The sequence below is a fragment of the Vulpes vulpes genome, chromosome 12, assembly GCF_048418805.1.
Source record: "Vulpes vulpes isolate BD-2025 chromosome 12, VulVul3, whole genome shotgun sequence".
NCBI classification, from domain to species: domain Eukaryota; kingdom Metazoa; phylum Chordata; class Mammalia; order Carnivora; family Canidae; genus Vulpes; species Vulpes vulpes.
In genome coordinates, this window is record NC_132791.1 from 132571481 (window position 1) to 132587742 (window position 16262).

The following is a 16262-nucleotide window of genomic DNA, read 5'->3' on the forward strand; positions in this document are numbered from 1 at the left end:
GCTCAACCGCTGAGCCACCCAGGCATCCCATGGAGGATTTCTCTTGAAAGAGACGGAGAGGGTCCTCCAGCTTCTACGGGACCTCCTACCCAGCTGCAGCCCGAGGAGAGCAAATGCTGGTGACATTGAGGGTCTGAGCATCATTACCTAGACCTGCCTCCATCTCACAAACATTTACTAAGCAGTTATTAGGTACCAGCCCCTGGAGAGAAGGTGGTGAAAGGACAAGCAGCGGACAAGGCCCAGGCTCCTCCCCACTGATCTAGCTTATATTCAAATCAGATAATTTAGTGACAGGTCAAGCATCCGTTTCCGGAAAAGCCACGGCGACATGGGCCTAACATACAGATGAAGGGAGGCATCACATACCCTTTTAGACGCACACCGTACCCCAAAGGCAGACAGGACAGGACATGGTCCCTGACGTGGCCCCGGGGTGCTCCCAAATACCTTCCCTGCAAACTGCACACTCCCGTCCCCAGGGATGAGCCTGTCACCTCTTCCTATGTTCAAGGTAACGTGCAAATGGACTCGACGATGGGTTGTGCCACAGGAATGGGAGAGAGGGTCCCCCATGGGTTTCCTGCAAACAGGGAAGGACTGACCCCAGGGTGGCAGGGGGGAAAGTGGGAGACGTGGAAACTTCCAGAAGCAGAATCTGCAGCACAGACTCTGAGAGAGGCCGGGCTAGGGTGCGTTCAGAGTGAGCCAGGGGTCCAGCTGGGCCAGAGAAGGTAAGAGGCTCGCCTGTGGCTGCACAGCTGGCATTCCAGTGTGGGTTTCTGGGGAGCACTAGGGTACGGAGGTTACAAACTCGGGTTTGGAGGCAGCAAACCCTGGATTCCACACTTGGCAGCTGCATGGACAAGCGCGGCATCTAGCAGTTCTGAGCTGCCTCAGTGTCTTCGCCAGGAGAACTGGGGGGGCAGGGGGCTGGGGGTGAGATGAGCGAGGTGATGCCTGAGTAGCCCCTATTCCTGGGTCAGGGGCAGGCAGGTGTCAGTGATGTCAGTTCTTGTCACGGCAGTGCTGGCCCCAGGGCACAGCTGCCCGCAGTGACCCAGCCTCGACCTGCCGCAAAGTCACCCAGCACTTGCCTCCTTGTCTCCCCGTCCCTCGTGGGCATCCCCATTCCTTGCCGTGTTCTCTCCGTGGGTCTGTGTGTGCCGGGGGGTGTCCATATCTATCTCTCTCTCTCTCTGTCTCTCTCTCTCTCTCTGTCTCTCTCTCTCTCTCTGCCTTTGCAGGTGTGTTTCTCTGAGCATCCCTCTGCATGTCCCTCTGTGATTGACTCGACCGACGTGTGTCCCTTCTGAAATCCTTTTGGTTTTGTTTGTGTGTCTCTCTGCGCCTGTCTGCCCCCCTCCTCTCTCTCTCTCTCTCTCTCTCTCTCTCTGTCTCTCAAACTCCCCCATGTGTCTCTGTGTCCGTCTCTCTCATTCGCCCTTCTCCGCAACACCAGAAGCCAGCCAGCGGATTCTTGTGGTTCGTTCCTTACAGGGAGAAACACGGACAATGGTTCTTTGCTCATGCAAGCAGCTCAACAGCTGGAGCAAACAATGAGAAATGCAGAATTAATTGGGTGCTGATTATTTGCCAGGGGAGAAATGGCGAGAGAGAGAGAAAGAGAGAGAGAGAGAGAGAGAGAGATGAAACAAAAGACAACCTAGCAACAGCTCGAGCCTCCACGTAGCAACGAAAGCAATCCTGCTGAAGCGTGACGATGCCAGCACAGAGCCGGCAGCCGGCCACGGCATATGGAGAGGAAGGAAAGCAAATGTTGGTACTGCCCAGGAGCCAGGAGGGGCCATCCAGGAACCCACCCACCCCGCAGCCTCCCACGGCCCAGCACAGCCCCCCGGACTGCCGCCTTGATGACCTCAGACACCTCATGCGCCACGCTGGACCCCCATCTGCCCCATAATATGCACCTGCCTGGGTGCTGAAGAAGGGAACGTGACCCAGATGGGGGCCAGAAGGGCAGGGCTTGCACTCCGAGCAATAGGACAAGGGAGCGCCAGCGCTGGCACCACACAGCCTGGAGTATCGGTTCCTCGGTCTGCATGGGGGGTGCCGAGGCTTCAGAGGACGTGACATTCGGACCGAGCCAGGAATGGTGGACGGCCACACGTCAGGTGCTGGAGGGAGGACAGGCGTCAGCAGAGGTGAGGGCACGCGGTCTGACGAGTGCAGAGAAGCGGTAGCTGAGGCGCTCTCTCCGAAAGTGAAACACGGACCCACGCGCTGTGTGAGCAGCGCTTCCATTCCCAGTGACATACAGGAGACAATGGAAAACAGGGACAAACGGGTCCTCGACAGCGAGTGCTCAGGGCACCAGAGCCAAAAGGCGGGAAGGACCCCAAGGGGCATCAACACAGTCGCATGGCAAGGAATGGTACACACACACACACGACTTGGACCATCTCTCAGCCACAAAGGGAGCACACCACAGACATGCACCACGACATGGATGGACCCCCCAGAACATTCCATCACAGGAAAGGAGCCACATGCAAAAGGTCCATTCGTGTGGAACGTCCAGAGCAAGCAAACCCACAGGGATGGCATGCAGCTCAGGATTGAGAGGGGCAGGAGGAGGGAGCAACGGAGATCTAGCGGGTGTGGGGTGTCCTTTCGGGGCGATGGGAAGGCCTTGGAACGCATTGTGAACCCACCAACACATCCCACGTTTTTAAGTGGTGAATGCTGAAGGTCCAGTTGTATCATTTTCACTCGTATAATGCACAATAAAAAATAATAAAGGAAAAGTAAAGAAAACCTCAGTGGAGGTGTGGCCTCCGGTGGAAGTCGGGGCAGGGCGTGTAAATGATGCCGCCTCTGCCTCATTGGTCACGGGGCCTCCACTCAGCCCCGGAATCTGCAGCCGGAAGAGCTCGGGTGCTAGCGCAGGTGCTTTAGAACCCGCTCCTGGGGGTGCCCTCCGGGAGGGCCTGCTGCAGGCTGGTGTCAGGCAGGGGTGTTTGAAGGGAGCCAGGCCATAAATAGTTCTGCCCACGGTTCCACGGGTATGTGGGCTGGCACCCAGAAGAAGCCCCTCCTTCCAGGAGCAACAGGTGCACAGCTAGTTGGCATCCTCAGCTGCTCACCTAACGGAGGAGGGTCCCTGCCAGGGGTTTCCCCTCCCTCAGGGGCCGCAGCTTCCAGGTCATGTGCTATGAAGACTTGTTTCACTCGGGCCTGCCTCAGTCAGAAGCATTGAGCATCATCTCCAACTCGGCTGGCTCCTTGCCTCTGCATCGATCCAACTGACTTCCGGAAAGTCTGCCTGTCGACGAGGGGCTTTGATTATTTTTTCATAAAGGAAAAAGCGAAGCGAGTTGTCAGAGGCATGGAGCCCACCTGTCCAGAGAGTAGAACTGGGCTGACTCAGCATTGCAAGGCATCACCTCCTGGGCCTGTCCCGCACTGGCCCTCATGCCCCGTGTTCTGGGGATAAGTGCCTCTCTGCTAGGGTTATTGGGCACAAGGCATCCCACAGTGGGGGAGGCAGGGATCAGACACCAGCCAAGTGGGGGGCACCAGACAAAGGTACAGGAGGGGCTGGGGGGCTCAGGCAGGCCGGCCAAGGTGTTGGAGGTGCTAGAGTGGGTTGGAGGCGGGCCCCAGGGCTGCAGGCCATGCTCATCATGGCCCACGTGAACCCAATGGTGCTTCCACCTGCCGCCACATCATTGCCTGCCCAGGATCCATCCCAGATCCTCCAGATGAGCGGAGCCCTGGGGGCAGGGAGGGCTAAGCCCAGCCAAGGGGTTGTGACCCTTCAGAACAAGGCAGAGGCCAGGACCCAAGCCTTGGGGCAGCCTCCAGCTCTGCCCGAGGGCACATCAGGGCTCCAGGGACCTACCGGCTCCAAAGCCGTCTCATTAATGAGCCCTTGTGTCCCTGACGGCGCAGATGCAATGGACTGAGTGCTGGGCTCCGGAGCGCAGGCTTCAGTTAGCTCAAGATTCACTGAGTCAACACCAAGGAGGAGCCCAGCAGGGCCCTTGCCAATATGGTATGTATCTCAACATCCAAAGAGAAATGCCCTCCCTGGAGCGACGTGGTGAGCAGGAGGGGAGGGGTGGGTCCCTAAGCCTGCCGTTCGGAGCTCGCAGCCACGTTCGGAGTATCTGGGAAGGAGACACAGTAGCAGGTGTCCCTGCCTCCCTGTGGTAGGTCATTGGAGCAGCAGGATCTAGTGTCAGAAGAACTGGCAGCAAGGCCCCCATGGCCTCTGTGTGTGTCTCCATGGTCCCCCGGATGCTCCACATGACCCAGGGAGGGAGGCAGGGCCAAGGCGGAGACGGAAGATGGTTAAAAGACTGGCCCAGAGTCATTTAGTTATTAGTGATTCAATCGGGTGGAGATGCACCCCCCACCTGCCACCTGCTGCTCTGACTGCTGCATCGTGCACCTGCCGGAGACAAGCAGGACTGTGGTTACCAGACGGGAGCACAGGGGGGCTGGGCTGGGAGGGGGCGGACCCCGAACCACCCTGTGGGGCCAGCACAGCCCGGCTGTGCCAGGAAGGCCTGGGGCCGAGAGCCATGCGGGCGGTGGCAGCCCTGCCTCAAGCTCAAACAAACCCACAGCCTCCATTCAATACAGCAGCTCAGAGGTTTATCAGTATTTCTTCCTCGGTTTGCATTATCTATCCTCCCTTTCTTCTCAAGGGTATCCGGAGCCCCTTCTCCGCCTTCCGTGTTCTCTCAAGGCCAAGGACATGGTAGGTCCCGAGGCCCAGCTGTGTCATCTTGTCCACAGCTGTGCCCCACTGTCATCCCGCAGAACACCCCGACGCCGAGCCTGTCACCACCATGGCCTTGCAGGGGAGCACGGCATGGTGGGTGACCAGGCTGAGCCCCGAGCTCATTCTTCAAAGTGGGGAAAGGTGCCACCCCTGGCCACCAGGCTGAGATGAGCAGAGGCCGAGTGAAATGTCGCAACAGAAGAACGAGGAGCAGGTGCAGGTGAAATGGCCAGCTCTGCCCCACAGATGGGCCTGGTCCAGGGTCCTGATGGAGCCCCAGGGCCCTGGGTGGGGGCTATAGCTGCTGCCATCCTGGTGTGGCATCAACAGAGCCCATGAACTCGCCCGCACCGTGTCCAGCAGCCCGGCCGTGGCCTCAGATACAGCCCGCATCCTGCCCAGGGCGCCAGGTAGGGACTGGGCTCCCAGGCCAGCCCCAGGCTGCCTCATCAAACAAGACCAGGCCTGCCACCCACCCCCCTGCACGGCCAGGAGGGCTGGCCGCTCCCCCAGAAAGAAGGGGTTGTCACGACTCAGTCTCAGCAAAGCCGTCAGAGAAGGCCACTGTGAAACAAATGATGAAAGGAACGCCCGGCTCTGGGGAGGCCGGCCCCGCACTGCAGCGCCATGCCTTCCTCTTTAATTGCCAGCTTCTAATTCTGGGACACAGACTTATAAGCTCATTGGAAAGGAGCAGTGATTTACCAGGGAGCACCCAGCCCTGATTCAGAGCCGGAGAATCCGATGCTGCTTTTCAACTTCCCACCAAGGTCTGGCAAAGGAAATTTCCTGGTTCTGCAGAGCAAATAACGGGAGCGGGCACATGGGGCGGGGGGGGCACTGATGAGCACACACTCAGCTACATTAATATGCAGAGAAAGTCGCTGTGGAGTGTTGGCAATTTACTGGTAATTGGGGCGTTGGTGGGCGCTGGGAGGTGCCATGCTGGTGTAGGATCCCGAAGCTGCCCAGGCTGGACCAGAGGAGGATGGGTCCCGGAGCTTCTGGGGACTGGGGGTGGGGAGGGCCGAGCCCAGCAGAGAGGCTGGGACCCTTCAGGGCAGAGCAGAGGCCGCAACCCAGGCCAAGGGAGGGATCAGCTCTGGCCAGTGGCCAGTGTCAGGGCTCCAAGGACCAACCAGCTCCAAAGCCGTCCCTGCATCTTACCTGTGAGACCTCATGTTCCCAATGGCACCGGCAGGTGCAGCAGACAGAGCAGGATGAGGGGCTGAGGCTCCCTCCACCTGTCCCTCCCACCATCACCACACCTGTCTGCCTCCCTCCAGGCCCTGGAAGGATCTCTCCTCCTCCCATACATGTGCCTCTCATTTCTTCCTGTGTCCACTGCCTCCCAACTCCAGACTGACTCCACAGACTGTGCCTGCATAAGGAACCTCTCACTCTCTGGGGCAGAGGCTCAGGCTGCTTGCAGGCATCCCCAGGGAGGGGACAGGGGGTGCCCTCTCCCAGGCCCTGCAGCCTGCCTCCCATGTCCCTCGTCAGAGCAGTGGTGAGGTCCATCCCCAGAGCAGCCATCTGACCTTGGGCAGTCCAGCCCAGCTCCCATGATACCCACCCAGGGGTTTTCCCAGGGTGGCTCCAGCCATTCTTTCCAAGCAAACAGGTGCAAGGGAGGCATCTTGCCGTCGGGTGGCCACAGCCTAGGAATGAGCAGAACGCTGTGTGCATCCGGCCCTTGCAGTAGGAACACCAAGCCTCCCATGTGCTCCAGGGACATGGAACCCAGTGTGCAAACTAGGATGGTCCCAGACACACCAGGAGGCTTAGTCATCCCAACCCGCTGGCTCATCTCATCCCTGGGAGCCAGGGTCATGGATGATCCTCTCCACCCCAAGCAGCAGGGGACACAGAAACTGGCCCTGCAGGAGGCTCACGTGTGGGGAAGACGGAGAGGCAGAAATCAGACTCCGACCATCACCAGGAGGGCTCAGAGCAGCTCCCGTATCTGGACTCAGATGGTACCGAGGAATCTTTCTGGCTTGACTTTCATCTGAAAGCATCATTGAGCTCAGCAATACCAGCTCAGCAGTAATTCTGATCGCTTGGGCCCTCTGGTCAGGAAACTGGTATTCACTCCCCAATAAAAACAGCAAATGCGAACAAGTGGTACTCGTATCCCAACAGCAGTGCAAATGTACTGAGAGCTTACTAACCGCTTCTTAGCTCAGGCATCATAATAAATACCTTAGACTGGGGACAAAGAGCGAGATGCCACAAGCTCAGCGCCTGGTGAGGGCTCTCTTCCTGACTTGTGCACGGTCATCCTCTCATAGTGCCTTCGCCAGGTGGAGGGGGAGGGGGAGGAGGAGCTCTGCTGTCTCTTCCTCTTTTTTTTTTTTTTAATTTATTTATTCATGAGAGACACAGAGAGAGGCAGAGACACAGGCAAAGGGAGAAGCAGGCTCCCCGTAGGGAGCCTGATGCAGGACTCAATCCTGGGACTCCAGAATCATGCCCTGAGTGGAAGGCAGATGCTCCACCACTGAGCCACCCAGGTGCCCCTTGTCCTCCTCCTATAAGGGCACCAGCTCTGTGGGGATAGGGCCCCACCCTCATGGCCTCACCTGATCCTCCTCCTCTCTTTACAGGCTCCACCTTAGGAGTTAGGGCCTCAGCACACGAATTTGAAGAGGACACAAGCATTCAGACTGTAACACACACACACACATACACACACAGAACTCTCTCCACGGAGCCTTAAGAGCAAGGCCAGGTACATCTTACTGCCCTCCCTCCAGACCTGATTTAAATGAGGCCCAAAGAGATTCTGTAACTTACTCAAAGTCATCGACAATTGCATGTTAAGCTTTTTAAAACATCTTTCTTGTCATTTCTAAATCCTCGTGTTTGCAACAGACTTGTCAGTGCTCTGGCCCTATTACCCCAGCACTTGCCATCCCAGTGTAGGATGGGAGTGTCCTGCTGCAAGGGCTTGAGGGCTCAGCACCCTGCAAAGGATGGGAACTGGAAGACAAAATACAGCAGCTCTCTTGCTGCTCTGATACTAACTCAGAAAGCATACTGACCCTGACTGTAACCCCAACCATATCCATAACCCTAACCCTAACTCCTAATCCCTAACCCTAACCCAACACCTACCCTGACCCTGATCCTAACCCCCAACTCTGACCCTGACCCTAAACATTAATCCTAACCCTAACTCCTAATCTCTAGCTCTAACCCTAACCTAACACCTACCCTGACCTTGATCTTAACCCCTAACCCCTAACACTTACCCTGACCTCAAACCTGACACTGACCCTGGCCCTAAACCCCACCCTAACTCCTAATCCCTAACTCTGACCTTGACCCAAATCCTAAACCCTGACCCTAACCCCCAACCTTGACCCTGACCCTAAACTCTGACCCTAACCCCTGACCTGGACCCTAACCCATAACTCATAACCCTAACCTCTAGCCCCTAACCCTGGCCCTAAATCCTGACCCTAACCCATAACCTGTAACGCTACCCCTAACCCCTAGCCTCTACCCCTGACCCTGATCCTGATCCTAAACCCTAAACCCTGGCTTTCCAGTCTCTAAGAGCCACCCAGCAGGCCTGAGCCCCTGCCACCCATGGTGCTAACAAGCTGGACAGGACGCTCAGTGCACCGTGCCCTGTTGCATTCAATCCAGATTTTTTTCTTGTGAGGTTACAAGTATTTTTCTACCTGTCCAGTCTTTAAAAGCATTAGTTTTATTTTTTTATTTTGTGTATTTATTCATGAGAGACACAGAGAGAGAGAGGCAGAGACACAGGCAGAGGGAGAAGCAGGTCCCTGCGCGGAGCCCGATGTGAGACTCGATCCTAGGACCCCGGGGTCATGCCCCTAGCGGAAGGCAGATGCTCACCCGCTGGGCCCCCCAGGTGCCCTAAAAACATGAGTTTTAATGGCCATGAAGTGTTTCTCCATTTCCTTAACTGTTCCCCAATTATTTCCAGGGTTCAGGGACTGCAGATAAGGCCATGATAAAACTGAAACAGGTTCTGGGCGTGGGTGACATCATCATATTAGGATTTTAGAAATATGCTCTGGCAGTTCTGTGGAGCGGGGAGACCCACCCGAGCGGAACATTCTGGGTTGCAGACCATGACCCTAAATCCAGGTGCCAGGGGCACAAGTGAAACAGGTGAAGTGGGATTGCAGAGAGGACTGAGCATCCCCAGCAGCTCCTCCACGTCCTGACAACCTGTGGCGCGCAGTGGAGAGCTTCCGTGCTCTTTCATCATTCCTGTCTCAACCTCGACTCTGCCACATAGCCATTAGTCCCTGGAGGGAGAAGCCTGGCCTATCCTCCAGTGTCCCTGTTAGGTCTGCAACAGGTGTACACACATAATGCTGGGGTGACATGCCCTCCGTCCTTCAAGAGGAATCATTCTGGGCGGAGGAAGATGCGTGGGGGGCTCCGGTGGGGAAGCATCTGCCTGTGGCTCAGGTCATAATCCAGGGTCCTGGGATCGAGCCCTGCATCGCAATGGGCTCCCTGCTCAGCAGGACGTCTGCTTCTCCCCCTACCTGCTGCTCCCCCTGCTCTCTTTCTCTATGTCAAATAAATAAATAAAATCCAGAAAGAAAGAAAAAAAGAGAAAGAAAGAAAGAAAGAAAGAAAGAAAGAAAGAAGAAAGAAAGAAAGAAAGAAAGAAAGAAAGAAAGAAAGAAAGAAAGAAAGGAAGAAAGAAAGAAGAAAGAAAGAATGAATTCTGGGGACATCATTATGCTTCTTAAACTGGACTTTAGGTCACAGAAATGATCGCAAATCCACCAATTTGGCTACTTACCCGAGTAAGAGTCATCAAGGGAACCTGGTGTGGGGGTGTGCCGAAAGGCCCAAGCCAGAAGAGGGCTCGATTGCTCATTGGACCCGAGGTCAGTCGATCATCTCTGTTCTGCTAATGGGCTGTGACCTAGAGGGGGGCAGCCCCTGGAATTTGGAGAAAGTGCTCCCGGGGAAGCTAGTGCACAAGCTGACTTCAGGGTGGTGGGAAGGGGTCAGGCGAGGAGCGTCCCAGGTGGGGCGCAGAGCCAACCATGACCTGGTTAAGCACAGCAGCCCAGACCAGAGGAAATTCTCCCTGGCGGGAGCCAGGAGCCAAAAGGGTTTGCCCATCGGTGACGGTGATGTGGCGGTGCAGAGGGAGTGGAGCGAGGTCCAGAGCAGCGCCAGGCACCCCTCCCTCCCTCAGGACTCTGCTGGGGGTGACCACCCAGGACGACCCAGGACGATGCCAGCCTTCCTGAGGTGGACGAGCTCCTACTCACAGCAAGGACGCGGTGCGCCGGGCACCTGCCTGCCAGTGAGCTCACGTCCCTCACAGCCACCCCATGAAGCAGGCACCGTGGAGGCTCCCATCCTACAGACGCACCAGCCGAGGCCCAGAAGTTGAGGTAACCAGCCCAATGCCCGGGTCGGGGGTGCTAGGGCCACAATGCAAACCCAGGTGCAGCTGACTCCAAAGTCCTCCCTGCCTTCGGAGCGGTGCTGCTTGGCCTACAGCACGGTCTTTCCCCAGGGGACTGGGGCGGTCCGGGCGGTGGTCGTCCACGCTGGGGCAGGCGGGCTCCGGGACCGGTGAGTAGAGCCGGGACGCGGCCAAGCATCAGACATCGACCACTCACGTCGGAGAATCGCCAGGCCCAGGATGTGCACGGTGGTGACGATGAGGAACCTTGGTTAGTGCGCATGGCGCAGACTCCCGTGAGCCGGGGCACGGGTGCCCTGGACACCCTCTGCCCGTGCGTCCAGGGGAGCGAGGTCCCCACCCCGGGTGTGGGCAGCTCTGGCGGCCAGAGCAGCAGCCCAACCCCCCGGAAGGGCAGAGGCGTGCAAAGGCCCCAGATGCCAGAGCCCCAGACCCCGCAGGGTGGCTGCCCCTCCCCCGCATGCCCTGTCCCCTGAATGGCGTCCCCGGGGTCCTCCGAGGCTGCGGGTCCATCGGCTCCTGGAAGGGCACAAACACAAACAGTTCTCAGAGCCACTCGCTCTCCCTGGACAACGCTGAACTAATACTTTTTTTATTAGATGGCTGAGCTGTTCGTCTCCTCTGCGTTGGGGATTTGGGTTCCTCTCAGGACACCCCCAGGATTCCGCACGGTTGGCCAGGCCGACACCCACAGGGCCGGTCTCCTCTGAGGCCGGATGCGTAGGAAAGCACGCTCTGCAATGAAGAGGTGGGAGCAGAGGGAAGCGGAGGTTTTAGCCATGGTCCCACTGTGCGCAGGGCTTTACACACAGGGTCTCATTCGTGGGAGCTCTGGGATAAATGGGATTGATTTTCTTTTTTCTTTCTTTCTTTCTTTCTTTCTTTTTTTTTTTTTTTTTTTTTTTTTTTTGTCCCACTGTACAGAGAAGAAAACTCAAACCCAGAGAAGTTAAGTGACTTTTCCAAAGGCAGCACAGCTGATAAAGAGGCATATTGGCAGGAGTTTAATATCCCCGTGCAGCTGATCTCAAGCCCCTCAGTGTGCAGGTGGATGCTGCACCTCATGTACCTCCCTGATCAGCAGAGCAGAACCTTGTGTGGGTCTCCCTGATGGGACAGAGAGGAATTGCACAGGACAGAGAGGGGAACTGGTCACCACAAACCTCCACAGCCTCTGATCCCATCCAGAATTTTTGTCTTGTTTTGTTTTTTTAAGATTTAATTTATTTATGAGAGACACAGAGAGAGAGAGAGAGAGAGAGAACGAGAGAGAATGAGAGGCAGAGACACAGGCAGAGGGAGAAGCAGGCTCCATGCAGGGAGCCCGGGTCTCCAGGATCAGGCCGTGGGCTGAAGGCGGCGCTAAACCACTGAGCCACCAGGCTGTCCATCCAGAATCTTTGTATTGCAAGTCAAGAAACCCAAAAAACTGGCACAAACAGTCTCAGGATTTATTTGCTCATGACCTGGAAATCCTCTAGTTAAATAAAAGACACTTCGGATCTGGTTGGATTCAGTGGCTCAACAGTGTCATCCATAGTGTGGTAGGTTCCATTTGTCCCCTCTGCCTTCATTCCTGTCAGCTTCCCTGGTGGTGGCAACATGGCTAACAACACTCCACTTACCCCTCCTCTGTCCCACCACCTGGAGAAAGGAGGGGTCCGTTTAGAGTCCATGTGGCAGCAAGGGAGCAGCTTCTTTCTCATAACCCCCTGAAAACTTCTCACCCCGTGGTGGCCCCATTCAGGCCATATGTCAATCCTTGAGCCAGTGTTGGGGAGGGAACTGCCAGTTCCTCTTTGGAGGTTGGGAAATGTGGCTCTTATATGCAGTCTGCTCAGTCGGCCAGGAGTACCAGATGTCGTGAGAGGCACGGTGAGGACAGAAACATGCAGGTGCCTTCAGGTTGGCAGCCAGCTACATGGGGGTCACTTCCTCCTTGTGACGGGAGCCAGATCCCTCTGATATCATTTTGCGGGAGCGTCCTGCAGAAAGAGAAGGAGGGTCTGCAGGTGGGGCCATTTCTTCAAGGGTAGTAAAGAAGCTCAAGTATGTATAGCAAGCCTTATATTCTGATGAGAGCCAACACACTCTCTTCTCGGGCACATGTGCAACACGCACAGAAACAGATTGTTTATTAAGTCACAGAGAAAACATCGATAAGTCCCTGAAAGCGAAAATGTCACCAACAACACACTCTGGTCACAGCGTAGCAAAATTAACAATTAGAACAAAATCGAGAAACAGAAAGACCTTTTCTTTTTTTTTAGATTTTATTTATTTATTCATAAGAGACATAGAGACACAGGCAGAGGTAGAAGCAGGCTCCCTGCAGGGAGCCCGATGCAGGACTCAATCCCAGAACCCCAGGGTCAAGCCCTGAGCCAAAGCCAGATGCTCAACCGCTGAGCCACCCAGGTGCCCCAGAAAGACCTTTTCACCTAAAAGTTTTTTAATTTCTTACTAATTATCTATTCTTGCACAAAAATCTACTCCAAAAGTTGTTTGGCTGGTACAAACATCAAGTATTTAATATCCTGCTGCGTCCCTGTTCTCTATCAATAAGCGCACCTAGAAAGCAAATTGTGGCTGCTAAGTACCATTTTGCATCCCAAGGAGCCACAGATCTTTTTTTCAAGCCATCAAAGGTTTGATTTTTTTTTTAATTTTAAGATACACAACATGAGGTCTCCTGGGTGGCTCAGTCAGTTAAGTGTCCAGCCTTGGTTTGAGCTCAGGTCATAAATCTCAGGGTCCTGGGATCGAGCTCTGCATCAGTCTCCACGCTCAGTGCTGAGTCTGCTTCTCTCTCTCTCTCTCCTTCCCCCTTTGCTCCTCCCCCTACTTGCCCTCTCTCTCAAATAAATAAATAAAATCTTTGAAAAAAAAAAGAGATACACAATGTGACAATATAATACCCATAGTCATTGGGAGATATTTCCCCCATCAACATAATTAACATGTCTGTCATCTCACGTAGTTACTATTTTGGTGGAGATAATAGTTAAGATCCACTCCATTTTCAAATTTCAAGTGTACAGAACATCATTATGCACTGTGGTCACCATGCTATACATCAGAGCCCAGGACTTACCCATCTTAGATTTTTTAATTTTTTCAAGATTTCTTTTTATTATTTATTCATGAGAGACACAGGAGGCAGCGGGAAAAGCAGGCTCCCTGTGGGGAGCCCGATGTGGGACTCAATCTCAGGACCCCGGGGTCATGCCCATCTTATAACAGGAACCTTATGCTGCCTGGCCAACGACTCCCTGTTTCCACACCCCCAGCCAGCCGCCGGCAACCACTGCCCTACCCCCTGGCTCTGGAAGTGAGATTAAACAGGATTCGTCTTTCCATGTCTGGCTTATTTCACATAACATAATGTTCTTATGTTATGGGGATCTTCGGATGCCATGAATTCCAGGGCTGGCCTGGAAAGTACAAGACAACCCTGGGACATCTTATGATACCAGAAAGTAAGGAAGTGCACAAAATTGATGGTGCGTGTATAGGACGTATGTCCTACCTTGAAAAGGTTCACAGGGGTCAAATCTAAGACAATTTGAACAAGATAAATAATGACTGTAATGGATTATATTTTATAGGATAAAATACATGTCCATGAGCCAATACAAATATGAATAAAATGAAAAAGAAAGGAAAGGAAAGGAAGAGGGGATGCCCTTTCTGGCAATGGGATGCCAACAAATAAGAAGAGAGGAATGATGGAAATACAAAATCACCATTTGGCAAATACACCGTAATAATTTTTCAGTCAACAATCATTAACAATGCTGAAACTAGGGAGCAAAAATAGGATGAGAAGCAGGATATTCACATGGTCTCCAAGTGTCCTCCCACAGGATACCCTTTAAGCCCCGAGAGACAAACGATAAGGTTCCACCCAAGGAGACTTGTAGATGTGGCACATCGAAGTTATCGCTCGATGGGACACCTCAACGTGATGTGCTCCCGGCATGAAGTATTAAAAGGGCACAGTATCACTTCTGTGCCATTCTTCCCCAAAATACATACCATGAATGAATCAGGAAGAAACACCAGATCAGCTGAAATTTGAGTCAGGGCTACAATTTAAATAATACCATCACAACGATGTTAATTATCTGGGTTTTTTTTTAATCATCATGAGGTACGTGTGCACCATGTTCACATTTGGGAGATCAGGGTGAAAGGTTCGTGGAAATATTTCATGCCATTTTTGCAGTGTTTTGTAGGCCTAGAATTGTTCCAAATGAAAAGGTTTTTAAAATGTAAAATGAAACCTCCCTGGAAAAGATCAGAAACTTCTAATATTTGAACACACGTCTGCTACTCAGGGTTATGACCCAATGCTCCCAAACCTCGACCCAAACGCTCTGACCCCAGGGGTCCCTTGGGGAAGCGAGTTTGGTCAGACCAACAGGCATGGCATCAGATGGCTGGTTAGGAGCAGAAGAAATGTAGGATTTTGAAAAATTCTGGGAGGTCTGAGGGAAGGTGGTGGGTTTCCCAGCACACCTGGGATGGAGACCCAGCCCCCATTTTTATCAGTAACGGGCAGCGTGGCCCCAGGGGCTGTAAGACTGTCACACTCAGGTGGCAACGTCCCAAAACACAAGGAATGGGTCAGCAATGGGGACGGGAACCGCCTGGCCTGTGGTCTCTGCTGCCGTGAGCAGGGGCTGGGTGTGTCAGGAGGGAACGGCCTGCTGTGCAGAACAAGACATGAACCCCACTGCATCACCGCCGGAAACCAGACAGAACCCAAGCGGAAGAAGCCCAGTGTCCCAGGACTAGGTACAGGGAGGGAGGAGTCCTGCGGGGCAGGCACGCAGACAGCGAGGGGCCACAGGAGGGAAGTGGCACTGGAGGAAATAATCCCTGGGCTGGAAGGAAAGGAAGGCAGGCACTCCAGGCAAGAGAAAGAGAGAGAGGGAAAATACACACATGTGCATACACACATGCACAAGCATGCACACTCCACATGTATGCACACACAAGCACACATGCACATGTATGCATGTGAACGTACAATACACACATGCACGAGCACACACTGCACACATGTGCACACATGAACATGAGCATACATACATGTATGCACATGTGTGCATGAGCACACATTGCACTGTGTGTACACGTTAGCACTTGCACACATGGGTGCACACATGCACGTGAGTGCACAGTACACCCATGCACACATGGGGGCACAGAGGCATACACACAGACACGTGTACATAAGCACACACATGCACGCACAGACCCATGCCTAGCAAATACTGTGTCTCCTTCCCTGTCTCTCTGTCTCCTCTACCGCGTGCTCTTCAGTCCCGACTGCCGAGGAGATATTTCCGGACACTGGAAAACACAGTTCTCAAGCTGAGACTCCCTGAGGTCACATGGGGCGCAGTCGTGGCTCCTCCCAATGATGCAGGGGGCAGGCCGGCCACCCAGCTCCCCCAAAGCAGCAAATGCCTCCTCGGGCCAACCCCCACACACACACACCCGGGACGCTGGAAGCCCATCCCACTTCTGAGCAGGGGGGCCCAGGTCCCAGGGTGAGGCCTCTGGTCTGGTCCTGCGCTGGGGGTGCCGGGAGGAAGGAGGTGCTGGCATGGAGGAGGCAGCTGGTTGGCTGAGGGCCCATTGGACATCCCTAAGACCCCAGTCCTCACCATCCCCAGAGGCTAAAGACCCAGAATGGCAGCCGCCACATCCTCGGGGCCTCCCAGCAAGAAAGCCTGTGAGAGACAGGGCGGCTCCCAGAGAAGGGCAGAGAGAGAGACAGAGGGAGACAGCGACAGAGAGAGAGGGAGATGGAGAGAGAGACAGAGAGACAGAGGGAGGCAGAGAGAGAGAGACAGGGGAGACAGCGAGAGGGGGGAGATGGAGAGAGAGACAGAGACAGAGAAGAGAGACAGAGAGAGAGAGGGAGACAGAGGGAAGCAGAGACAGGGACAGCAAGAGAGAGAGACAGAGTCAGAGGCAGAGAGGAGGCATTAGCTGGTTTGGGGGAGCTTGGTGGCCAGCCTGCCACCTGCATCAGAAAGGAGAGACAGGGAG

The 16262-nt window shown here is 54.6% G+C and overlaps 1 long non-coding RNA gene across 1 annotated transcript in view; it reads right to left on the bottom strand.

Moving 5' to 3' along the window:
• Positions 1–11626: 11626 nt before the first annotated feature.
• The window catches only part of LOC140594712 (uncharacterized), a 31328-nt gene continuing 26692 nt past the window's right edge, over positions 11627–16262 (bottom strand). Inside the window, exon 5 of the long non-coding RNA XR_011995870.1 lies at positions 11627–15557. This is a non-coding gene — a long non-coding RNA (uncharacterized lncRNA). The remainder of the gene's footprint in view (positions 15558–16262) is intronic.